The sequence below is a fragment of the Mya arenaria genome, chromosome 16, assembly GCF_026914265.1.
Source record: "Mya arenaria isolate MELC-2E11 chromosome 16, ASM2691426v1".
In the NCBI taxonomy this organism is placed as follows: domain Eukaryota; kingdom Metazoa; phylum Mollusca; class Bivalvia; order Myida; family Myidae; genus Mya; species Mya arenaria.
In genome coordinates, this window is record NC_069137.1 from 28590640 (window position 1) to 28610927 (window position 20288).

At 34.0% G+C, this 20288-nt stretch overlaps 1 protein-coding gene across 15 annotated transcripts in view; it reads right to left on the bottom strand.

The window, feature by feature from the left end:
* The window catches only part of LOC128221911 (talin-1-like), a 134981-nt gene that overhangs the window by 95989 nt on the left and 18704 nt on the right, over positions 1-20288 (bottom strand). For 11 of the 15 annotated variants that reach the window (XM_052930568.1, XM_052930570.1, XM_052930567.1 and 8 more), the window contains exons 2-3: positions 17318-17410; positions 16975-17045 (exon numbers count right to left, since the gene is read on the bottom strand). The gene's annotated coding sequence lies outside the window, so the exon portion shown is untranslated. Of the gene's footprint in view, positions 1-4187; positions 4619-11509; positions 11666-13369; positions 13483-16974; positions 17046-17317; positions 17411-20288 lie in introns of those variants that run through there. The other 4 variants (XM_052930562.1, XM_052930566.1, XM_052930563.1 and 1 more) reach the window with 4 other exon arrangements.

Below are 20288 nucleotides of genomic sequence, written 5' to 3' on the forward strand. Positions count from 1 at the left end.
TCTGTAAAAGCATTTAAGGTTTTAAACTACATATTGAAAAGCAATTAAAAAAAATTATTTTTTTTTTAGTTTTTCATTTTGTTTTTCAAAATGACTATAAAAGCGGTAGGGTCGGCGCCTTTTCCTTAGGTAGGGTCAGGTAACCCGAACCAAATGTATTTTTTTTTTAGGCCTAATTTATGCATTAAGTTTCTCTACCATTATGACATGAACATTGGGACAATTTAAGAAGGTTGTGCAGGCCTGATGTAATCCTCCCCACCCAACCCTGGATCAGCCAGTAGTAATTGTTATGTTAAAAATAACTTGTTCTACAATTAGAAATACATCTTCTGTCAAAACTTTTTCTATAAAAGCAGTTTTAATAGTTTTTATCAAGGCTATGTCTCAAATTTGTTAGACTAAAGTCATTAGAGATTATGTTCATTTTTCATCATTATATAAGGCGAATTTATATAGATAGTGCCTGAGGTTCGATATATAATTACGTAAATACCAGTGGTAAGTAAGTACTTTTGACTTATAATTACGAAACATGTATACAAATTAACCAGTAATAAAATCATATCGATAAGATATTGACAACTTATAATAAATTAATAATAATATCTGTCAGAACTGTTGGGGTCAAGCCAGGTGAAATTGTACTAAATTATTAGCATGGTTAGTACATCATCACCTCCACATTGACAACACAGGCCAGCGTACATGTAAACTAGCCAGGGGGCCATTTCACTGGACGGCTTCATTTCTCAATTTTTAAGTAGTTACTGTTAAAAATCTCTATTAAGGCCAAAAAAATATTACACTTTGTTCGACTTACTCAACCATACCTATGAGTTTTCCCAGAAAAGCATTTGAAAACACCTATTATATATATATATATATATATATATATATATATATATATATATATATATATAATAATTATTTTAATCTTTGATACTGAAACACAGAATATAAAAAACCTGGCTGTAGTGTGGAGCAAACCCAAGCCCGTAGTGTCAAGAAAAGATTAGAAAATTGATACCTTATCCACTCTCCCACGCAAAGAATAATAATAATAAGCTGATGGATATTTAAACCTTTATTGAATACATTGGTAACATTATGTGATAATGTCAGTCAACCAATCACAATACAACCTTTTACTTTTATCTTAGTTTTAACCTTCTTAATGATTTGCCTCACTTTATATTGTAATTAAAAAAATCCTTTTTTTTTTAACAAACCATGTTAACCCATTTCATTCTGAGACCCAGTTAGATATGATACCTTGAATATCTGGGCATTTTCCAATAACTGATAAGCCATCTGCCTTTTTATGACCATTGTGTTGTATAAACACTAATAACTTCTTTATTATTAGTACAATACCCAATAAAGATTACATATTTGGAAAGGAAATAAAAATATGCACATGTTTATGTAAGTTTTATTAGCAAATGATTTTAAATAAATTATTTTTTGCAAGTTAACCAGGCGATGATGAAAAAAAAAACACCAAAAAATAAATATGCACAAATTGAAAGCAAAAAAAGCACACATAATTTTTTTCAAATGTCACATAATCCAATGTATGAAAGTTTCTAAATTAATCTGTCTTTAAAATGCAGAAAGAATTATGCATATATTTTAAATCTATAAAAAGTTATAACAGTTTATATCATCCCATATCCACTTCGGAGCAAATCGGGCGGGTGGATGTTCATCACGATGTTGGTTGGAATAGCAGTTTGAATCCTCGACCAGTAAGGTCCAGAAGTCTTGCCCCCATAACAGTTTTATTGATAAACGACAGTAATGCAATATCCTGGCTTTCTTGGGTCATATTGTTCTTTAGGACCACCATTCTTTGTATTCCCACTTGGAAACCTTGGGGTGATCCTCTTTGTCATTCAATCATTCTAGAACTCCTCAAGATCGTCATAAAAACTCCACCAAATAATGCAAATGTCATAGTTTGTGATTTCTATCGATGTTTTAATATGTCTTCTGTTTGTATCAAACAAATTCACATAAACTTCGTCATTATAACCATCCCAATATCACTATCGTCACTGTGGTCGAAAGTCCTATCCATTTCAACCAAAATTTGCATCAAAATCGCATTAAAAAGTTTAAATTTAACTCGATTTTTGAGTTTTAAAATTATTTCTTCATTAAAATTTTCTGCGCATCTATCTGCGCATAACATCCGGTCATTCCGGAAAACGTATAAACCGGAAACAATACAGTGAAAACGAAAGTAAATAAAGTGAAAGTTCAGTACGTCAAAAACTACACCTTTTGGTGTATCCCGCATGTAAAGGGTAACTACACCAAAAGGTGTATCCCGAATGAAATGGGTTAATAAGTTTTGACTCACTTACAAATTCTATCCCTTGAGCTCAAAAAAATATTCATTGAAATGATTTCTCCATTTTTGACTCCCATCTGAGATGAGGTCACCTTGTTATTTATACAGTAAAAGCAGTAGGTTGTAAAATTCATCAAGAAATCAATGATAAGGCCGCAATTAATAAATACTTGTTTTATGTTTCCCTAACCAAATTTTTAGATGATGGTTGTAGGTATGTGCTGATTATTTTTTTTTATTATTTTACACTTCCTAACCATTTTACTATAAAATGAAAAAAAAATTATGACCACCTGAGAGGTTCAAAAAATTATAACGGGTTGCAGCGTATTTGCGAGTCAATCGGGTAACGTCAAACAAACTATTCATTCATAGTGGCCCACTTCACACTAGCTTAATTTTAAATCGCAAAATATCAAGTTGCCTTTTTTACACAAAAACATATTCTTTACCATTAAATTGTCGGTTTTCGGTTACAAAACATTTTTAATAAATACCTCTGATGTAGCGTAGGAGCAAAACTCTGAACTTGTAAGCCTATATCAGGTGATAATCCACATAATATTACTTTCATCAAAACCTACCTCAAATTTCTTAAATGATTTGATGCTACATTTATCTATATTTCAACTTTTCTTCTTTCTGTTCACTTCACTATACAGTAAAAAGTATATATATATATATATATAATAGTTTGAGCAGTCAATATAAAATCAACTTTGTACTAATTTTAGGATTGTCAAAAATAGTCGAAATAGCCACAAAAATGTCAAAATGACAAATTCATAAAATTTGTTGCATATTATTGGTTATGGTAATAAAATGTTTGTATAAAAATCATCTGAATGAAGATACAGAGTTTATAAATAAGATCAACCCAATTTGCTGTGTTAATACCAGAAAGTCATTAAGATACAGAAGGTTTTCATACCTTCTGCTCATTTACCCAATGATATAATCCAGAGGCTTAAATTATTTTATGATAGCAAGTTATATCCATACAGCATCTGCATCTTACTATGTAATGGCTAAAGGTTGGTTAAGTGTGTATTAATAACAAAAATACATGGTTGATGCAACTGTGTCATATAACCAATTATTTTGTGTAAGTACATACTAACATTTTTCAACCTTCTTCGTGTTCTTAGTGTTTTACATTTTATTGTGTAATCTTCCTAGTAAATGGGCCAGCCACTGTTTGTAGCTATTGCTTCGCCTGATTTAAAGCAATAAATGAAATACAGTGTGTTCGAAAAGTTCTCATTTGACAAAAGAAAATGATGACCAGTATGATAAGTTATATGGGTAAAATGTTTTTAGTAAAATATTACTTCATTTTTAAATCATGAATTGCATCTTCGGAAGCAAAACGATTTAAGGTGGAACAGCTTTAACATATTTTTTTAAAATGTTACCATTAGAGCTTCACCAGTACAAGTATATAAATAGCCACTACATACCAGGACATTAACACACAGACTGACTGCCCTTTACAGAGAGACAAATAGGCGATCATACCAACATATTCCTAGTCTTCTAAGCTGACAATCACAGACTTACAGACTGCCACCATTAAACAACCTTAGACAAAACCACCAGCCAATCAATTTTGACAAATGACCTAAGTAAAAAAAAAAAACCTTAGACAAACAGCCCTAGACAAATTATGGAGTTAGGAGACAGACATTCATGACCTTAGTCAAAAATAACCTTAGACAAACAGCCCTAGACAAATTATAGAATTTGGAGGCAGACATTCATACTCTCTCCCCACAATTTGCTGTTTACTGTTTAAATTCAATAGTGTTATATAGTTAGAGCTACTTACAATAAAATGTTGTATCCCTCGTAAAGAAAATCCACAAGAATAGTTCCATAAAACAATAACAGAAAACAAAATGTCTCACAGGTTTTATTTCACTTGAATAAGCAAGTTTTATTTCACTTAAATAAGCAAGTTTTATTTCACTTACATCAGCAAGTTTTATTTCACTTGAAAAAGTTTTTATCAACTTTTCCTTATAACAAACACTTATTTTCTGAAAATTATAACAATTTCCCTTAACTAAACAAGAATTTCACTTTTGTTTTGTGTGCATCCACAGAAACTTACTAAAAAACATTAAATACCATCCTAGTTCATAGCTCATCATTACGGTCAGATACTAAATATACCATCCAAACATTTTTCTCTATATACATTAACAAACTATACCGGAGTACAGTTCATTTACCTGTCAGGAGACATTACACTATACAGTTACTGCAATATGCATTACAACTTTGGGGAATGGTATACATGAAATTTGAACAATGCAGTATTGTTCCTAACATAAGGGGGAAAGAAAATACCCTATTGAAATCAATCAATGATGAATTTCCGATGTGAACAGAGGCTGAATAAGAGTTTCACAGCATGATGTGTCAACTGGTAGTGGTTAGAAAGTGTATAACCACCAAGGCCACAATTGATAAATATTTGTTTTGGGTTTCCTGAACCAAATTATTGGGTGTACCATGGTAGGTTGTTGTTGTTGCGGTTGTTGCTGCTGCTGTTTTACTATCTAGCCTCTAAATTAATGAAAATCGAAACAAAACAATATGACCACCAGAGAACAAAGCTTTAGAGTCACGGGCATGTTTCTGAGTCGGTCAGGGAAACCCCAAAACAAACTATTCATTAACTATGGCTCCATTGTTGTATTATTCATCATATATTGAGTGTAATCATTTTGTATGACGGGAGACAGATAATATGTTCCTATTACATTATGAATGGGCAAGCATTTCCCTGACACTTCTCACTGGAAGAACACTAACAATAGTATGTGTGTCTAATTTCTGTCCATCACTGGAATTAATATAGTGCACATGGGAGTTTAGCTTCTCCTCGATGCTTGTCACAAAGTTGTATGTCAGAGGTGGTCAATGTAATCCATTGGATGATACATGTGATATTATTTAATGACGAATTCCTGTTTCAGTCAACTGATTGATAAGATGAAAACCAGTGTGGTGTTTATAAACAATCATAGAGCACATCATACAGATACTGACAAGTTTGCTTTTAGTTAATCGTCGGCAAAGTTCAGAAAGCATTTCAATATTCAAAATATAACAATGAGAATTTCATTTTCATATTTCGGGAAAAAAGGATTTATTAAAGGGAATGGGGCCGAAATTTGGCCCTAAGTTGGTCAGAAAAAAAGTACACAATACCTTCAAATTCTCCAGCAATTTACTAAATCACATATGAACTCCCATATACCTCAACACATATATTTTGCACCGACATCCTGTGTACACATTCCCCCAGGACACATAAAATCCTGTGTACACATTCCCCCAGCGTGCACAGTACCTGGGAATTCTCAGTAATTGTCTCATCATTCTCCCACCCTCCCTACTCCATTGTCAGAACTGACTCATCAGGCTGTTTATGTTTTCTCTTCTCTCAGGAATTAATCATTTGGCTTCTTTCATTACTTTTCATTAGTTTTCTACTTCTACAATATGTTATGTAAAATTACAATTACGCCAGAATAACAAGATTAGAGCATTACCAAGCCAAACAAAAAATTCATAATGGAATATTATTCTTTTTCTTTACATGTTATATCAGGGTTATGATTGAACTGACAGCTGAAGGGCTGAAACCATTTTGGATATGGGTTTGAGGGGGCACTTTAGGTCCCAAAGAAAGTTAGAAGGGGGGTGAAGCACTGCCGCAGAAGCAAAACTAGCTTTTAAGAATTCCTTTTGAAGGCTCTCCTCAGACTTCAAATTTGAAGCAAACTGCATGGAGTGACAATATCAACAAACTGCATGGAGTGACAATATCAACAAACTGCATGGAGTGACAATATCAACAAACTGCATGGAGTGACAATATCAACAAACTGCATGGAGTGACAATATCAACAAACTGCATGGAGTGACAATATCAACAAACTGCATGGAGTGACAATATCAACAACAAATAAAGTATCAACTGATAGCAACCAGTTAACTGTTATAATCAATTTTATTTTTTTTAATATTTATACAATCATACTTTATTTTATCTTATTTTACTTTCGATCCCTGGTGCAATAGGATCAGCTATTATTCCCGTGGACAAATTACATCCCTGTATTTGTAAGTAAATATACAGCTAAAAATAGCAGAAAAGGTCAGACAAAGTCCTGGCTGTTGGCTAACTTTAAGCTGGGTTTGTTTTTTCATCAAAGTAAAACAGTTATCCAAGATAAACAATGCATCATTTATATTCTCTTCTGTTTTTCTGAGGTCAATCGAGGTGCATTAACTAAACATATATTCTAGCAACAGTCATGGAACAACTAGATGTTAATATCTTCAACACTTTTCAAGTTAATTTTTTTATTATATAGTCACTCAGACTACAGGGACAAGGCCATGACAATATTTTTAACTTTAATTTCTTTGAAAAACTAGACTGAGCTAAAATTGCCCTTCAATGTTACATAGCTCTAGTTAAAAAGGCCCAAAACCATTTCAACAAAATGGCTGAACCAACATGAAACATCCTCTTTTTCAAACTTTACCTCAAAATCAAAGCTTAAAATCTCATTATTCTTAAAAGATGTTGCATAAAACTGATTCCAAGAACACAAGAGTCAAGTCTAGATTTTAATGATCTTATCAGGGGAAGTTACTGATATTTATCAGGGGATGTTACTTATCTCATTGGTCCAATAAAACAGGTGGATTTTGGGTTTCTGATCTCGAAAAAAACACTCAAGGTAAAATTTGAATTATCCCAAATTGTAACACAGGGTTTGACATTAAGGCCGAGACGAATGGACAATAACTAATTGATCCATGTTCTGGTCTAGCTATGTCCGAGGCTAGCAAGCTAGACAGACTTGTCGTGTTCTGATTCAGTCATGTGTTCACTGCTTTTGGATGTTAAGTTGCCAAATTCACTTACGCCAAAGCATTATAAGTTCTTCACTTAAATGCCCATTTTTTTTTTAAGTGTTTACGAAGAAGTTATCGTATAATCTAGTGAAACAACGCGAGCAAGTTTGCACACCAACGCTACCTTTACAAAGCATATGTTGTAGGGAATCCAAGTATTACGACATCAGACCTTTTTCTGGTTTGCTATCCAGATGACAGCAAAATGTTGAACAATTAATCAATTATCAATTTGTTAAGATTGCTTGTTTCATGGAAATATTCTTGATAAATGACAACATCTCATATCTAGACTTATAGGTACCAATTTTATCAGTATGTTATTCCTAGATGTTCGAAATCATTATGCAAACACACATGCTTAATGAAATTTGATAATTAGAATTAATGGTTCTGTTTATCTAAGAATGACTTTGTATGTCAAATCCCCGCCCCTGCAAGAACGAACTGCTGGTAAAATCCCCGCCAAATGTCCCCGCACCCCAGGGACCCTACGTAAGGCCCATTCCCCACTATTGTTGGCTTGAAGACAAAACCACCGCATTCACCCGGCACTGCGGGGCCACCTTGAAGGTAAACACACCCTGACTTACCCATGAATACCCCCGGAGGCGGGGGAGGGGGGGGGGGGCAACTTTAGTCAGTCTTATGGCCATACATCATTGACCCCATTCCCTGTCAGGGTTCAAATTTAACTTTGAGGGGCAATCGCAAAATTTTGCGAGTGCTTTTTGAGGCAACTCGCAAAATGATGAAATCAACTTACAATTTTATTATTTGCTTTATTCCCTTATATAATATTGTCTAATTAAAGTAGAAAATTATACTTAAGACATACTATAAATATTAAAAAGTATCAATCTTGAGTGACTCGACTACTAGAACTTGTTGATGGCTTATTTTTTGGGGGGTCTGACGGAGACTCATCAGATGCCGGCTGCTTTTTGATAACAAAGCTATCCAATAATTTTAACATTGTTTACTTTGTATATTTACCCTTGACATTTTATTAAGTCTATAAATATTAAAAACAATAACATTACAGTATATATTTAAATAAATAAAAGCAACAGTAAATGTAGCGTGGATGCTTTGGACCATGAAATATACCGATCGACGAAGTCCATTCACTTTGACAGTTGGGCGGAAATATATTCAAAGGTTGATGGGGTTTACATATAGTTCGTGAAAGCGCTAAATTTAGCGAATGATTGAGCTAGGTGATAACGTCATTTGTATTCACTTGTTTAATGCATGCCTCTGAGCATTCCAGAAAGATTCGAGATAAAACTCGGCTTTTTCCGTATTTGTTCTTTTTTTGAAAACTTACTAGAGCGTGACTCTGTACTGTCTTCTTTATACTGGTATAGTGTAAACATGCCATTTATAGGCTGTTTACACTCGACTGCGTAGCGGAGTTAAGTTCAAACTTATTCTTCTTTCCTTTTAACATTTTGTGGTCTATAAAAAGCCACTCGCAGAATTTTGCGAGCTCGAATAAAAGTCACTCTCAATTTGCAAATGTCGCTCGCATTTTGCGAGTATGCGAGTCTAAATTCGAACCCTGCCTGTATAGATGAGTTATTTATATCGTGTAATTTGATTAGATACATCGTTCTTAGATCCAATTAAGGACAATTTTAATACCACCCCAGGTCAGTAGGTTTTCAATAGAACTGACCATTGGTCAAGCTCTCAAAAAAGTTGAATGTCAAATGTCGAACCCTGTAATGTCTGTAAGCTCTGGCAATACTTAAATAAATAAGAAGTAAAATGTGAATACAGTAAGGGAGGCAACCTGGTTTCTGTGAATCACAAATAATGACCAAATCAATGGAGAAAAACAAAATAATTTTTAACAATTTTGTTACAAGAAATAGACTATCAAATCTAATATGAAGTTAAAAACAGCACATTTATAATGCACTGAATGATTGAATCTTTTTGCATCCAGCATGGAAGCATGACAAGAAATATCAATATGCAACAGGATTTTTCCCCAGATGGTTTTCATCAAGATTGGCATAGCATAAATATTTACCCATGATCTTCTGAAAGCTGAATATACATTAATTTTAGTAACCGACCCAAATCTAGGTCCATATTATATGCACAGAAAGCACCATATTTCATGCACATAAGAACGTTTATGCGTTGGTTGTAAAAACTGAGCTCCGCCTTCTTGCTAACACACCAAATTCTTCTTCATTTTCAAACCCGAACATGTGTTACAAATAATATTAAAAACTTTTTTTATCGGTCTGCGCGCCATAAAAATTATTATGCCAAATTTGAATCTCAGCATACTGCATTCCATCTTCTCGAGCCTCTAGTATGTATTATAGCCCCTCAATGTAACCATGCAACCTCCCCAAAAAACTGCTTATATATCTTTCTACAAACAAGTCCCTGAATGTAACCATGCAATGTCTCCCCAAAAGTCCTTTTATTTCAACAGAATAGCCCCCACGCCCCCACCCTCTCCACAAAAAGTACTTATATTTCTACAACCTAGCCCCTAATTAAAACCACCCACCCTCTCCCCAAAGTATGTTTCTACAAACTAGCCCCTGACTATAACCACCCAACCACTCCCCAAAAGGTACTTATATTTCTACAAAATAGCTCCAGACAATAACCACCCACCCTTTCCCAAAAGGTGCTTATATTTCTACAGACCTGCCCCTGACGGTACCCACCCACCCACTCCCCAAAAGGGCTTAAATTTCTACAAACTAGCTCCGGACTATACCCACCCACCCACTCCCCAAAAGGGCTTAAATTTCTACAGACCTGCCCCTGACTGTAACCACGCACCCTCTTTTCCCAAAAGGGCTTATTTTTCTACAAACTAGCCCCTTCAGACTAGGCCCTGAATGTTACAACCTCAAACCCTCTCCCAAAAGGGCTTATATTTCTTCAGACTAGGCCCTGAATGTTACAACCTCAAACCCTCTCCCAAAAGGGCTTATATTTCTTCAGACTAGGCTCTGAATGTTACAACCTCAAACCCTCCCCCCAAAAGTGCTTATATTTCTTCAGACTAGGCCCTGAATGTTACAACCTCAAACCCTCTCCCAAAAGGGCCTATATTTCTTCAGGCTAGGCCCTGAATGTTACAACCTCAAACCCTCTCCCAAAAGGGCTTATATTTCTTCAGACTAGGCCCTGAATGTTACAACCTCAAACCCTCTACCAAAAGGGCTTATATTTCTTCAGACTAGGCCCTGAATGTTACAACCTCAAACCCTCTCCCCAAAAGGGCTTATATTTCTTCAGACTAGGCCCTGAATGTTACAACCTCAAACCCTCTCCCCAAAAGGGCTTATATTTCTTCAGACTAGGCCCTGAATGTTACATCCTCAAACCCTCTCCCCAAAAGGGCTTATATTTCTTCAGACTAGGCCCTGAATGTTACAACCTCAAACCCTCTCCCGAAAAGGGCTTATATTTCTTCAGACTAGGCCCTGAATGTTACAACCTCAAACCCTCTCCCCAAAAGGGCTTATATTTCTTCAGACTAGACCCTGAATGTTACAACCTCAAACCCTCTCCCCAAAAGGGCTTATATTTCTTCAGACTAGGCCCTGAATGTTACAACCTCAAACCCTCTCCCTGAAAGTGCTTGTATTCCTACAGACTATGTCAAATTTCAAGTTACGATGACTTTCTTGCAAACTGCCAATATTAAATCGCATTTGCCTATAAATTGACAAGTTACTTGAAACAACTATTAAAGAAAGCTATAACTCTGTAAGGCTGATCTGGTGCAAGTGGCATTACAGGGTCAAACCCTGAGAAGCATAACCCCACATAAAACAACAAACGGAGAGGGAGATAGTGGTCAAGGGAACCTTTACTGCTGTTTGAGAATGAACTTTGCATTTCAAGGTTTTGGAGCACCGAGTTATCATGACTTTTTGCTAAGTCCAAATATATCAAGTAAATTCTGTATTAATTCAACATCTTTCGTCTAACAATTATAAGTATCTCCCTCTCGCCAAGTTGTGGAATCAAGCCATAACCGGAACCCCCACTAATGCTTAATTGTCTTCTTGGTCTCTCAAACAGGACACCAGCACTAGTATCCATCAAGAAAAAAGATGCAGGAGTGACTTAAATCCACTTTAAGTGGTCTTCATAAGTAAGCTAAATTGGTATCAACCAGACTTTACTACCATCCATGCCACATTCTAACCATTTACATACCTATATCATCCGCATCCTGAAGAATCTTCCGAAAACATGGCCAATCCTACCTCAACTTCACATTTCCTTGGACAAAATCATAATCCTCCACCCTATAACCAAGTTGCATTACCAGCCATGAATCTTGTAACTCTTGCACCAAGAACTGTACACCAATTTCAGTGATCCCATCATTTCTGTGTATATAGACTAGGGGGAATTTGTAAGTCCTGAACACAGCGGGGCCAACTCGAGAGAAAGAGTCCTTTCCAACAAATAGTTATTCCGAGTAATACTGTCTTTAGTTCAATAGAAAACATGTTGTCTTCGGGATGTTCAATACTAATAGGTTTCTTATGCATAAAAGCTTAAATTTAGGTGTTTGACTTCTGAATGGGTTTCATTTTTTGGGGAAAGCAGCAGGATAAAGTAGGGACCTACCCTAGCAGGTTTCAAGGGGGCAAAAACAAAAAGGTGGGTGGGATGACACTTATTTACTTATTTTTCTAATCCAGCCACATGGTCACATTAAAACTTCTGATAATGAGCCTGTTCTAATATCTTATTTTTTATTTTATTTTTCTTGTTTACATAGAAAGGGAGATTAGAGTGTATATTCTCTTAAAAAAAATCTATGAGACATGAATTTTCACCAAAAAAACAAACAAGGTATACATTTCCAGCCTAACAGAATTTCTTTTTAAAAAAAAATGAGATGGAGTGTTTTCCAAAAATGGGCAAATGCTTGAATGTACCAGCACTTCAAAAAGCAAGTGCTGTTCATAATTAAACAGGAAATTCCTTTTCCCCTTCCAAAATGATATACAGCAATTTAATTGCATAATGCAAAACCGTAAACAAATCAATAATTCTAAACATACAATCACTTTTTCAAGCTGTTAAATCAAAGTAGTTCTATAATTTATTTTGAAACAAAATTGTTTCTTTGGTCATGTAAGACAAAGCTAGTTTGAACTTTCCAAATGACACTTTCAATTCACTAATTGATCTAAAGGCAAATCTTTAACTTAAAATATTTATCTTAGGATGTTTGAGCTTACTTAATTGGTCATACACTCCTTCATAAGACGGCAAATTGTAAGTTGCAAAATTATTGTATTCTCAATCAATGATATTACAGAGAGACTAAAAACTTGTGGAACTCCTTTGCTCTGCACGACTCCAATAATCCTCACAGACAACCTGTTATTTTCCTACAATTTATTTCTTTCATTCATCATAGCTTGATTGTTACCATGGCAACATATTCAAAATTCTGTCAAAATCAGATATTGCCGTTATCAAAAAGACCCCCAATACAGTGCGATCATGCTAGTTCTAAGATTACTTTTTCAATATCTTTAAAACTGTTCTAAATACAAGATGCTATCAATTGCCTGTAACTGTTTCAGATGCAAGTTTTAGGCAAAAAACTGACTGTATTCACATATGAGATAGAAACAGCAAATACAATAAAAATAAGAAGAAGACTTCCAATTTACAAATTGCTTATCAATTTATTTAATATGCTTTTCTTTAATGTATTTTTTTAGTCCAAAAAATTATGTTCACAATATTGCTAAATATTTTAAACAACAAAAAATCATCAAAAAAAGATGAAAATTCAGTTGTTTTTTAACCTTTCAACAATATCAACATTGATTTTTTTTTTTCACAAAACAATTTATCATTCATTATAACTAATACAGTTATTTTTTTACTAATTCCATACAGTAACAAATTACAATATGTATAATCATTGTGTACAATTACAGAACATACAATTTTAAACATGATTGAAGCTAAGGCACATTTTTTTTGCTCAACAAAAATTCAGCAAACATGATTATAGATAAATATTTTACAAAATAATGCATTTACCCATAAACTCGGAGTTCCGAACCATTTCCAATCATTGATTCTATGAAAATAGTTAAATTTCATAAAACATCTTATGGTCCACAATGCAGTTCCGTTGCACTCCATAGAGAAATATATCATCAATTTTGAAACAGGACAGAGAGAGGGCAAAGTCATTTACTCTGCAGAATGTAAAATTCCTCTAAAAACAGGGAAAAATGCTAATTTACCCATTGCTGGCCTAACCCTCCCTGTAATATTCCAACCAAATCATTCTCTGGCATTTTAGCATGGCATTTGCATATTTGGCAGAAATTGTTAGGCCAAAAAACGAGCAGGCTACTTCTTTTTCATGTAATCCATTCAGTAAGCTACATCTTTAATTTTTTTAAATTGTAAACTTGGAGACAGTGTTGGACAGAAGTAATTAAAAAAGTTCCTACTCTATGACCAGAAATTGAAGGTTACAAACAACTTGAAACTTAATAAAAATGTTTCTACTCTTTGACTTTCAATTGTGGATTACTAACAACCTGAAACATTAAAAATGTTTCTACTAAAGAGTAGATACAACCAGGTTACAACCAACTATTTCTGTCAACATCATACAAGTCTAATAACTGAACAACCAAAACATTTTACACGCTGGCCTTTTATCTTTGATGTACATGTAAATGCTCTCCCACTTTGTCCCAACGGAGAATTATAGCTGCATAATGGCTCCATAACCATTATGGCAAATGTCATGTAAACGGTTTGTAATGAATGGCAAAATATCAAGTTTGACATTTTCTTCAAAAGGCACATTACTGTCAATGGCATTTGAACAGTGTTATAGATCTTGATTTTTTTTAGTTATAATTCATTTTTGCTTTTCGAAATAATTTATATGGTTTTGTACTTAGGTAAAGCAAAAATTAATAATTAACTATCTTAGTGTTAGCGAATGTCTTTATTCCAGCCAGCACCTGTGCGAGACGCTTTATAACCCCAATTAAAACACTAAACGAAACATTGGCGGTTATTTTTGTCAGAATCCATCCGGTGATCCCAATGGCAAAGACTTGAGCATAGACTGCAAATCTCGTGACAGCAATAAAAAAACATCATTCTGTGAAAAATGCTTAATCAATTATAGTTCAAATTACATAAGATTTAACAATTCTACAAAATTTATTTCAAGTTTTTTTGTAACATTTCCTAAAAGCCCTAAATGAAAGTCATCAATATCTACAGTTTTTATTTCTATTCATTTTCTCAACTTTTAACATTTTGTTTCAGTTTAGATAGTTACGTTACCAGTACATCTAAAGGCCGGGGCGGTAACATCATCATTGCGACTGATATGCAGCCTCTTTGTGACTGATAACATGAGCGATTGACAGACTGGCAATCCCTGAGACTGGTGCAACCACTTCTGCACATATTTGGAATTATGGGGTGATCGTATATCATTCAGCGATAGGTTTTGCAACTTCTCAGTGATCGATTGTAACTATTAAGCATAGATATAAGAAATCATACATAAAACTTGTTCAGACCCATCAGCGACTAGTCAGCAATTCGTCTGTGACTGAATTAGGACCTGGTCAGTGACTAGTTGTCAATCAATCACTTTTCAAAACATAATGCATATAAAAAGGGTGCTTTTCAGGATCATTTCTTTGCCAGTTGTAATGTTAACAGCACGTGCAAACACAAAATTGCAAGTGAAAACACTGCAGTTGCCATCATGATGGTGAAAAGAATTTTATTTCAGCCTTATCTTTACGCACCCGAATGATGAGTGAGAACACTTGATATTATACTAATAGATAGAAAATAATCATTGATGTCAATTTTGTAAATACTTCTTACAAAAAAATGCTGTTATACCCAGAAAGGACTTTCTATAGCTGGTTATATATAGCGAACTTAACGGCGCATGATCAGCCTCAGAAACAACTTAGCAATCAACCCGTCAACCAGTCAAAGAATAAGTAGTCAACCAGTCAACGATAAAGCGCCAATAAGTCAGCGCCTCACCTTTGATCACCTATTTCGGTACTGTGAAGAACAATCCGCGATTCAAATAAATCCACTTGGAGATAATTGAAAAACGAGTGACCAAATAAAAAACAGCCTTTCTTTTGTGCATGCTCAAACGACCGGTTGAGACTGCTCTGAAACTTTGTAGCGACCTTAGTGAAAACTTTTAGAGAGCTCCAAATCCCTTTTCTTTTTTTAACTATTGCGAAGAAGTCGCACTGCAGTCCGATGCTAGTGCGATCAGGGCTTAACTAATCACTCATTAAAAGCCCTTAATAAGGCAAAACTTCCTGTTGTACCATCTCAAGGATTAGCTGTATTTTCCCCCATCACTGATTCAAATATTTGAGGCCCTCAAAGTTGAATTATCCAGATTTATTTTCATTAATCAATGGTCACAGCTCATTGCCAATGACTTCAAACAAGTACCATAATTATTCTATTAATCGCCCATCCCCCAGTTTTTGGTCTGAAAATGACCATTATTGGGGCAAAATCGTGGACAAACATTGCCTCCTTTACACCCACCCCCCATTTTTTTTTTAAAAGCATACCTTTCAAATAACAAGTTGTCTGATTGCTTGCTTTATATAAGATATTACTTCACTTCTTTTGTCTAACATCCAAATATTATAATGATAACCAATTTTCATCTCAGTTAAAAGCAATTGTATCTTATTAACACCCAGTAGCGCCCAGTACTTTGAACTCGGATATGATTCTTATAAACACCCGGGCAATTAAAAGATTAATTACCGTATATTTACAGATGGATCTTATCAGGGCCCCAGTAAGAGCGCAGCAATCATGAACCAGGAACTTGTGTCTTTAAGAGTGAAAGCTATGTATACACTGTTTATAAGACATATAAGGAAACCAAATCTCGGGAAGCTTTGCCTATTACAAAAATACCCTATTACAGTTGACAAATTTCATATTTCCCTCACCATATATAGTAAAATAACTCTATTTTTTCACATTGCATGATAGCAAACCCTTTGTGTTCTGAACCATCTTGATTAAGCATCTCAATCACTCGCTTCCTCCACAAATCAAAACTCGCTAAGGGCCTCTTCATATTTTTGTCTGCATTTCCTTTTAGGAAATACTTAAGTTCCTTCTTAATTTCTCCCATGATGGCTGTTATATCCTTAACATCTATTCCATGGCGATCAATATAATGAAGTATAATAATCTGGTTACATTTAAAATCATTTGTTTTAAAAAACCTTTTGGGACTTTTTGTGAGGGAGGTGGACACACAACACCAATCTAAAATGTAAATTAATGCAATGAAGCTGCTACAACACTCAGACTAACGAATGTGAACGTCTTTGTAACATTGTAAAATGTCTGGAATCTTTTAAAAACTCGCTATGTCAGACTCTGTTATTTCAAATTTCTGGTTATGTGGAACTTTTTTTTTCTTTTTGGTTTAAGATATACACATTTTGTATTTCAGTTATAGAAAACTACACGATTTGTAGTGTTTGTCTGTTCGTCCCTTCCAATTTTGCAATTTTCAGCCCACACAATGCATATTTTTTAGTTTATTTCATATCTTTCATTTATCTTAAGCCTCATTCTGCTACACGTACCTTGTGGAAAGGTTAATTCAGCAGTAGAGAAGGAACATCAGCAGTTAATCAAAGCATCTTGGCATTCCAGCCTGAAAATATAGGAATGATACATGTCTGAAAATAAAGGAATTATCGCGGCCTGAAAATATTTACGAATTATACCAGCCTGAAAATTTAGGATTTATACCAGCCTGAAAATATAGGAATAATACAGCCTGAAAATATAGGAATTATACCAGCCTAAAAATATAGGAATTATACCAGCCTGAAAATATAGGAATTATACCAGCCTAAAAATATAGGAATTATACAAGCCTGAAAATACAGGAATTATACCGGCCTGGTCGTATTGGAAATATACCTCAATATTTGCGAGGCTCAAAGTATTTTGGCCCGTCCCTGGGAAATCAAGTCAAGCCAACAGGTTTCGACTGTATGAAGGAATACTACAAGCCTGAAAATATAGGAATAATACCAGCTTGAACATATAGGAATAATACCAGCCTGAACATATTGGAATTATACCAGCCTGAAAATATAGGAATAATACAGCCTGACAATATAGGAATAACAGCCTGATCATGTAGGAATTATACCAGCCTGAACGTATTTGAATTATACCAGCCTGAAAATATAGGAATTATACCAGCCTGAACATATTGGAATAATACCAGCCTAAAAAAGACAAACAGCCTGGACATGTAGGAATTATACCAGCCTGAAAACATAGGAATTATACCAGCCTAAAATTATTTTGATTCCAGCCTGAACATATAGGAATTATACCAGCCTGAACATATAGGAATTATAACAGCCTAAAACTATTTTGATTCAAGCCTGAAAATATAGGAATTATACCAGCCTGAACATATAAGAATTATACCAGCCTAAAATTATTTTGATTCCAGCCTTAACATATAAGAATTATACCAGCCTAAAATTATTTTGATTCCAGCCTGAACATATAGGAATTATACCAGCCTGAGCATATAGGCATAAACCCAGAATGAAAATGAGTTGTATCAGCCTGAAACTTTAGGCATGATACCAGACTGGAAGTATTGGAATACTTATAGCCTGGTAAAAATTGAGGGATACTAGCTTGAATACATAGGAAGGATACATGCATGGAAATTTAGGAAAACAAAACAGCCTCAAATTATAGGAATGATACAGCCCTAAAAATACAGTAAAAAAATAGTCTGAAAGTACAGCCAGTAAGAATGAAACCAGCCTAAAAATACAGCTATTAAACCAGGCTAGAAATATCGAGTTAATAACAGTTTCAACAAAAAGTTGATAAACTTGTTAATACAGTAGATGGGCAGACTTGCAGACATAGTGATCTACTACTTCAACACTATTTTTTTTTAAAACAAGTCACAACAACCCCTTTTGCTTCTGAACAAAACCGTGGTGTTGTTGTTTTTGTAGCGATTGTCACTGTTGTTATTGCAGAGACCAATCTGTAACATTATATAAGAAACCCACACATACAGATTAAAAGCTACGTTGTACTATCTTCTAACAATATTTCAGACATCTGATATACTTATACATCCATCTATACCTGACTCAAATCTGCCTTCTTTTGACCCAAATGAAGCCCGCCAGATTTAACACTTGTATGACAGGTCCCAGCATCCAGTATCCACATAATGTATGGAGATGTATAACAAACCCATTTATTTCTTGGTAGGGGACCTCCACTTAATCTTATTCATATCTAGGTAAATGTATTTACTACTGTTTGTAATGGAATTTAACATTTGCAGGTTTCGAGCATTGAATGAACAATCAAAACAATAATAAGATTCATTTACATTTTTAGAAGATGAAATACATGATCAATTTTAATTGCATTATAACCAGACGTCATTAAAACTTTATTGAAAAGGTTTTAAAATAGTGTCATGGCATGATAATAGAATATAATCAAATAATCATAAAATTGTTGGTTCCCTAAATCAGTGTTAATCGAATATGATCATAATTTATCGATTTTTAATCAAACTTTAATAAATTGTTCAAAAACCATCAAATACATGTATAAATTGTCATTTGAAGTATCTTTACATCACATATCCTACAATTGTGCAATTAATGTACGAAGAAACAATTCATCATTTTATTTTTTTATTTTTTCAGTCAATATGTACAATAAAAAAAAATATAAATACTTTTTTTAGTCATTCAATAAGTTGGACCAGTTTGAGATGTATAAGTATAGAAGTTGATGCCATGAACATAAATTCATACCATTATTCAATAGAAGAGAACTTTGGATTATTTCCGATTAATTGGTTCTCCATGATTGATTATGGTCGTCCTTTTCGATTTAATTATTGATCATGAAGTTTGTCCAATTATCCAACAGTAGTTTAAAACTTATACACATGTAACAAGCAGAAACAGGTTTCATACTTTTTTTGCATTCTGTCAAAAATAATTTACAGAAACTAAAGTAACTTGAAAAAAAAGACGTTCAAAACTTTTTACACCACAGGCGCAGTTACTTTATTTCCAGTTATTTGCTGCTAACATCATGACTATTAACGTAAAAGGGAGACATTACAGTTTTACACTTGTTAGATGCATAAAAGAAACAAATTAATTTTAATACATTATTATATTGAACTCATTTGACTTTATCGATCAAAACAAAAAAAGCACATATGATTTGTTTACAGAAAAAAATAGAGATATTTTTGCGTTTTTTTTTTTTATCTGGGGAATCAGTGGCCACACTATTAATTGCAAAATCTGAAGACTATAAAGTGCCCTCTTAAGACCTATTTGTGTTTGTCACGGTTGAAATAAAAGCTAATTCCAAGAGAGATTTCTTCTTTAAATAGATTAGACTTTTTGCCTCCATTGTAATTTCTTGAAAAAACTCAGACTGACATTCAAACAACTTTAACAAATTTTACTTCCCTGTAATAAACAAAGACAGTGAACTATTTATTTGTGTACTGTAAAGTCATTGATGTCCGCAGTGGAACAATTTTCAAGAAACTTACACAAACATTTTCCAGTTGTTATTTTTCAATGGAGCAAGGAGCATAATGTTACTATGGTTTAAGCCAGAGTTTTTGTTTTCTCAATTATTTTGAACATAGATATTATAATAACTGAATAACCAGCAATTTCAATCAAAGTATAAATCAAAACATATCTATGTTGTTTCATATTTTAGAAAATTAAAAATACACACACACGCATTTTCGCACGCTCCCAATCACACACGTCCATTTTTCTTATTTATGCTTTTACTATATGATTGCGTACAGAGTTATGGGACTTGCTATACATGTGTGTATTGCTTCTGGAAA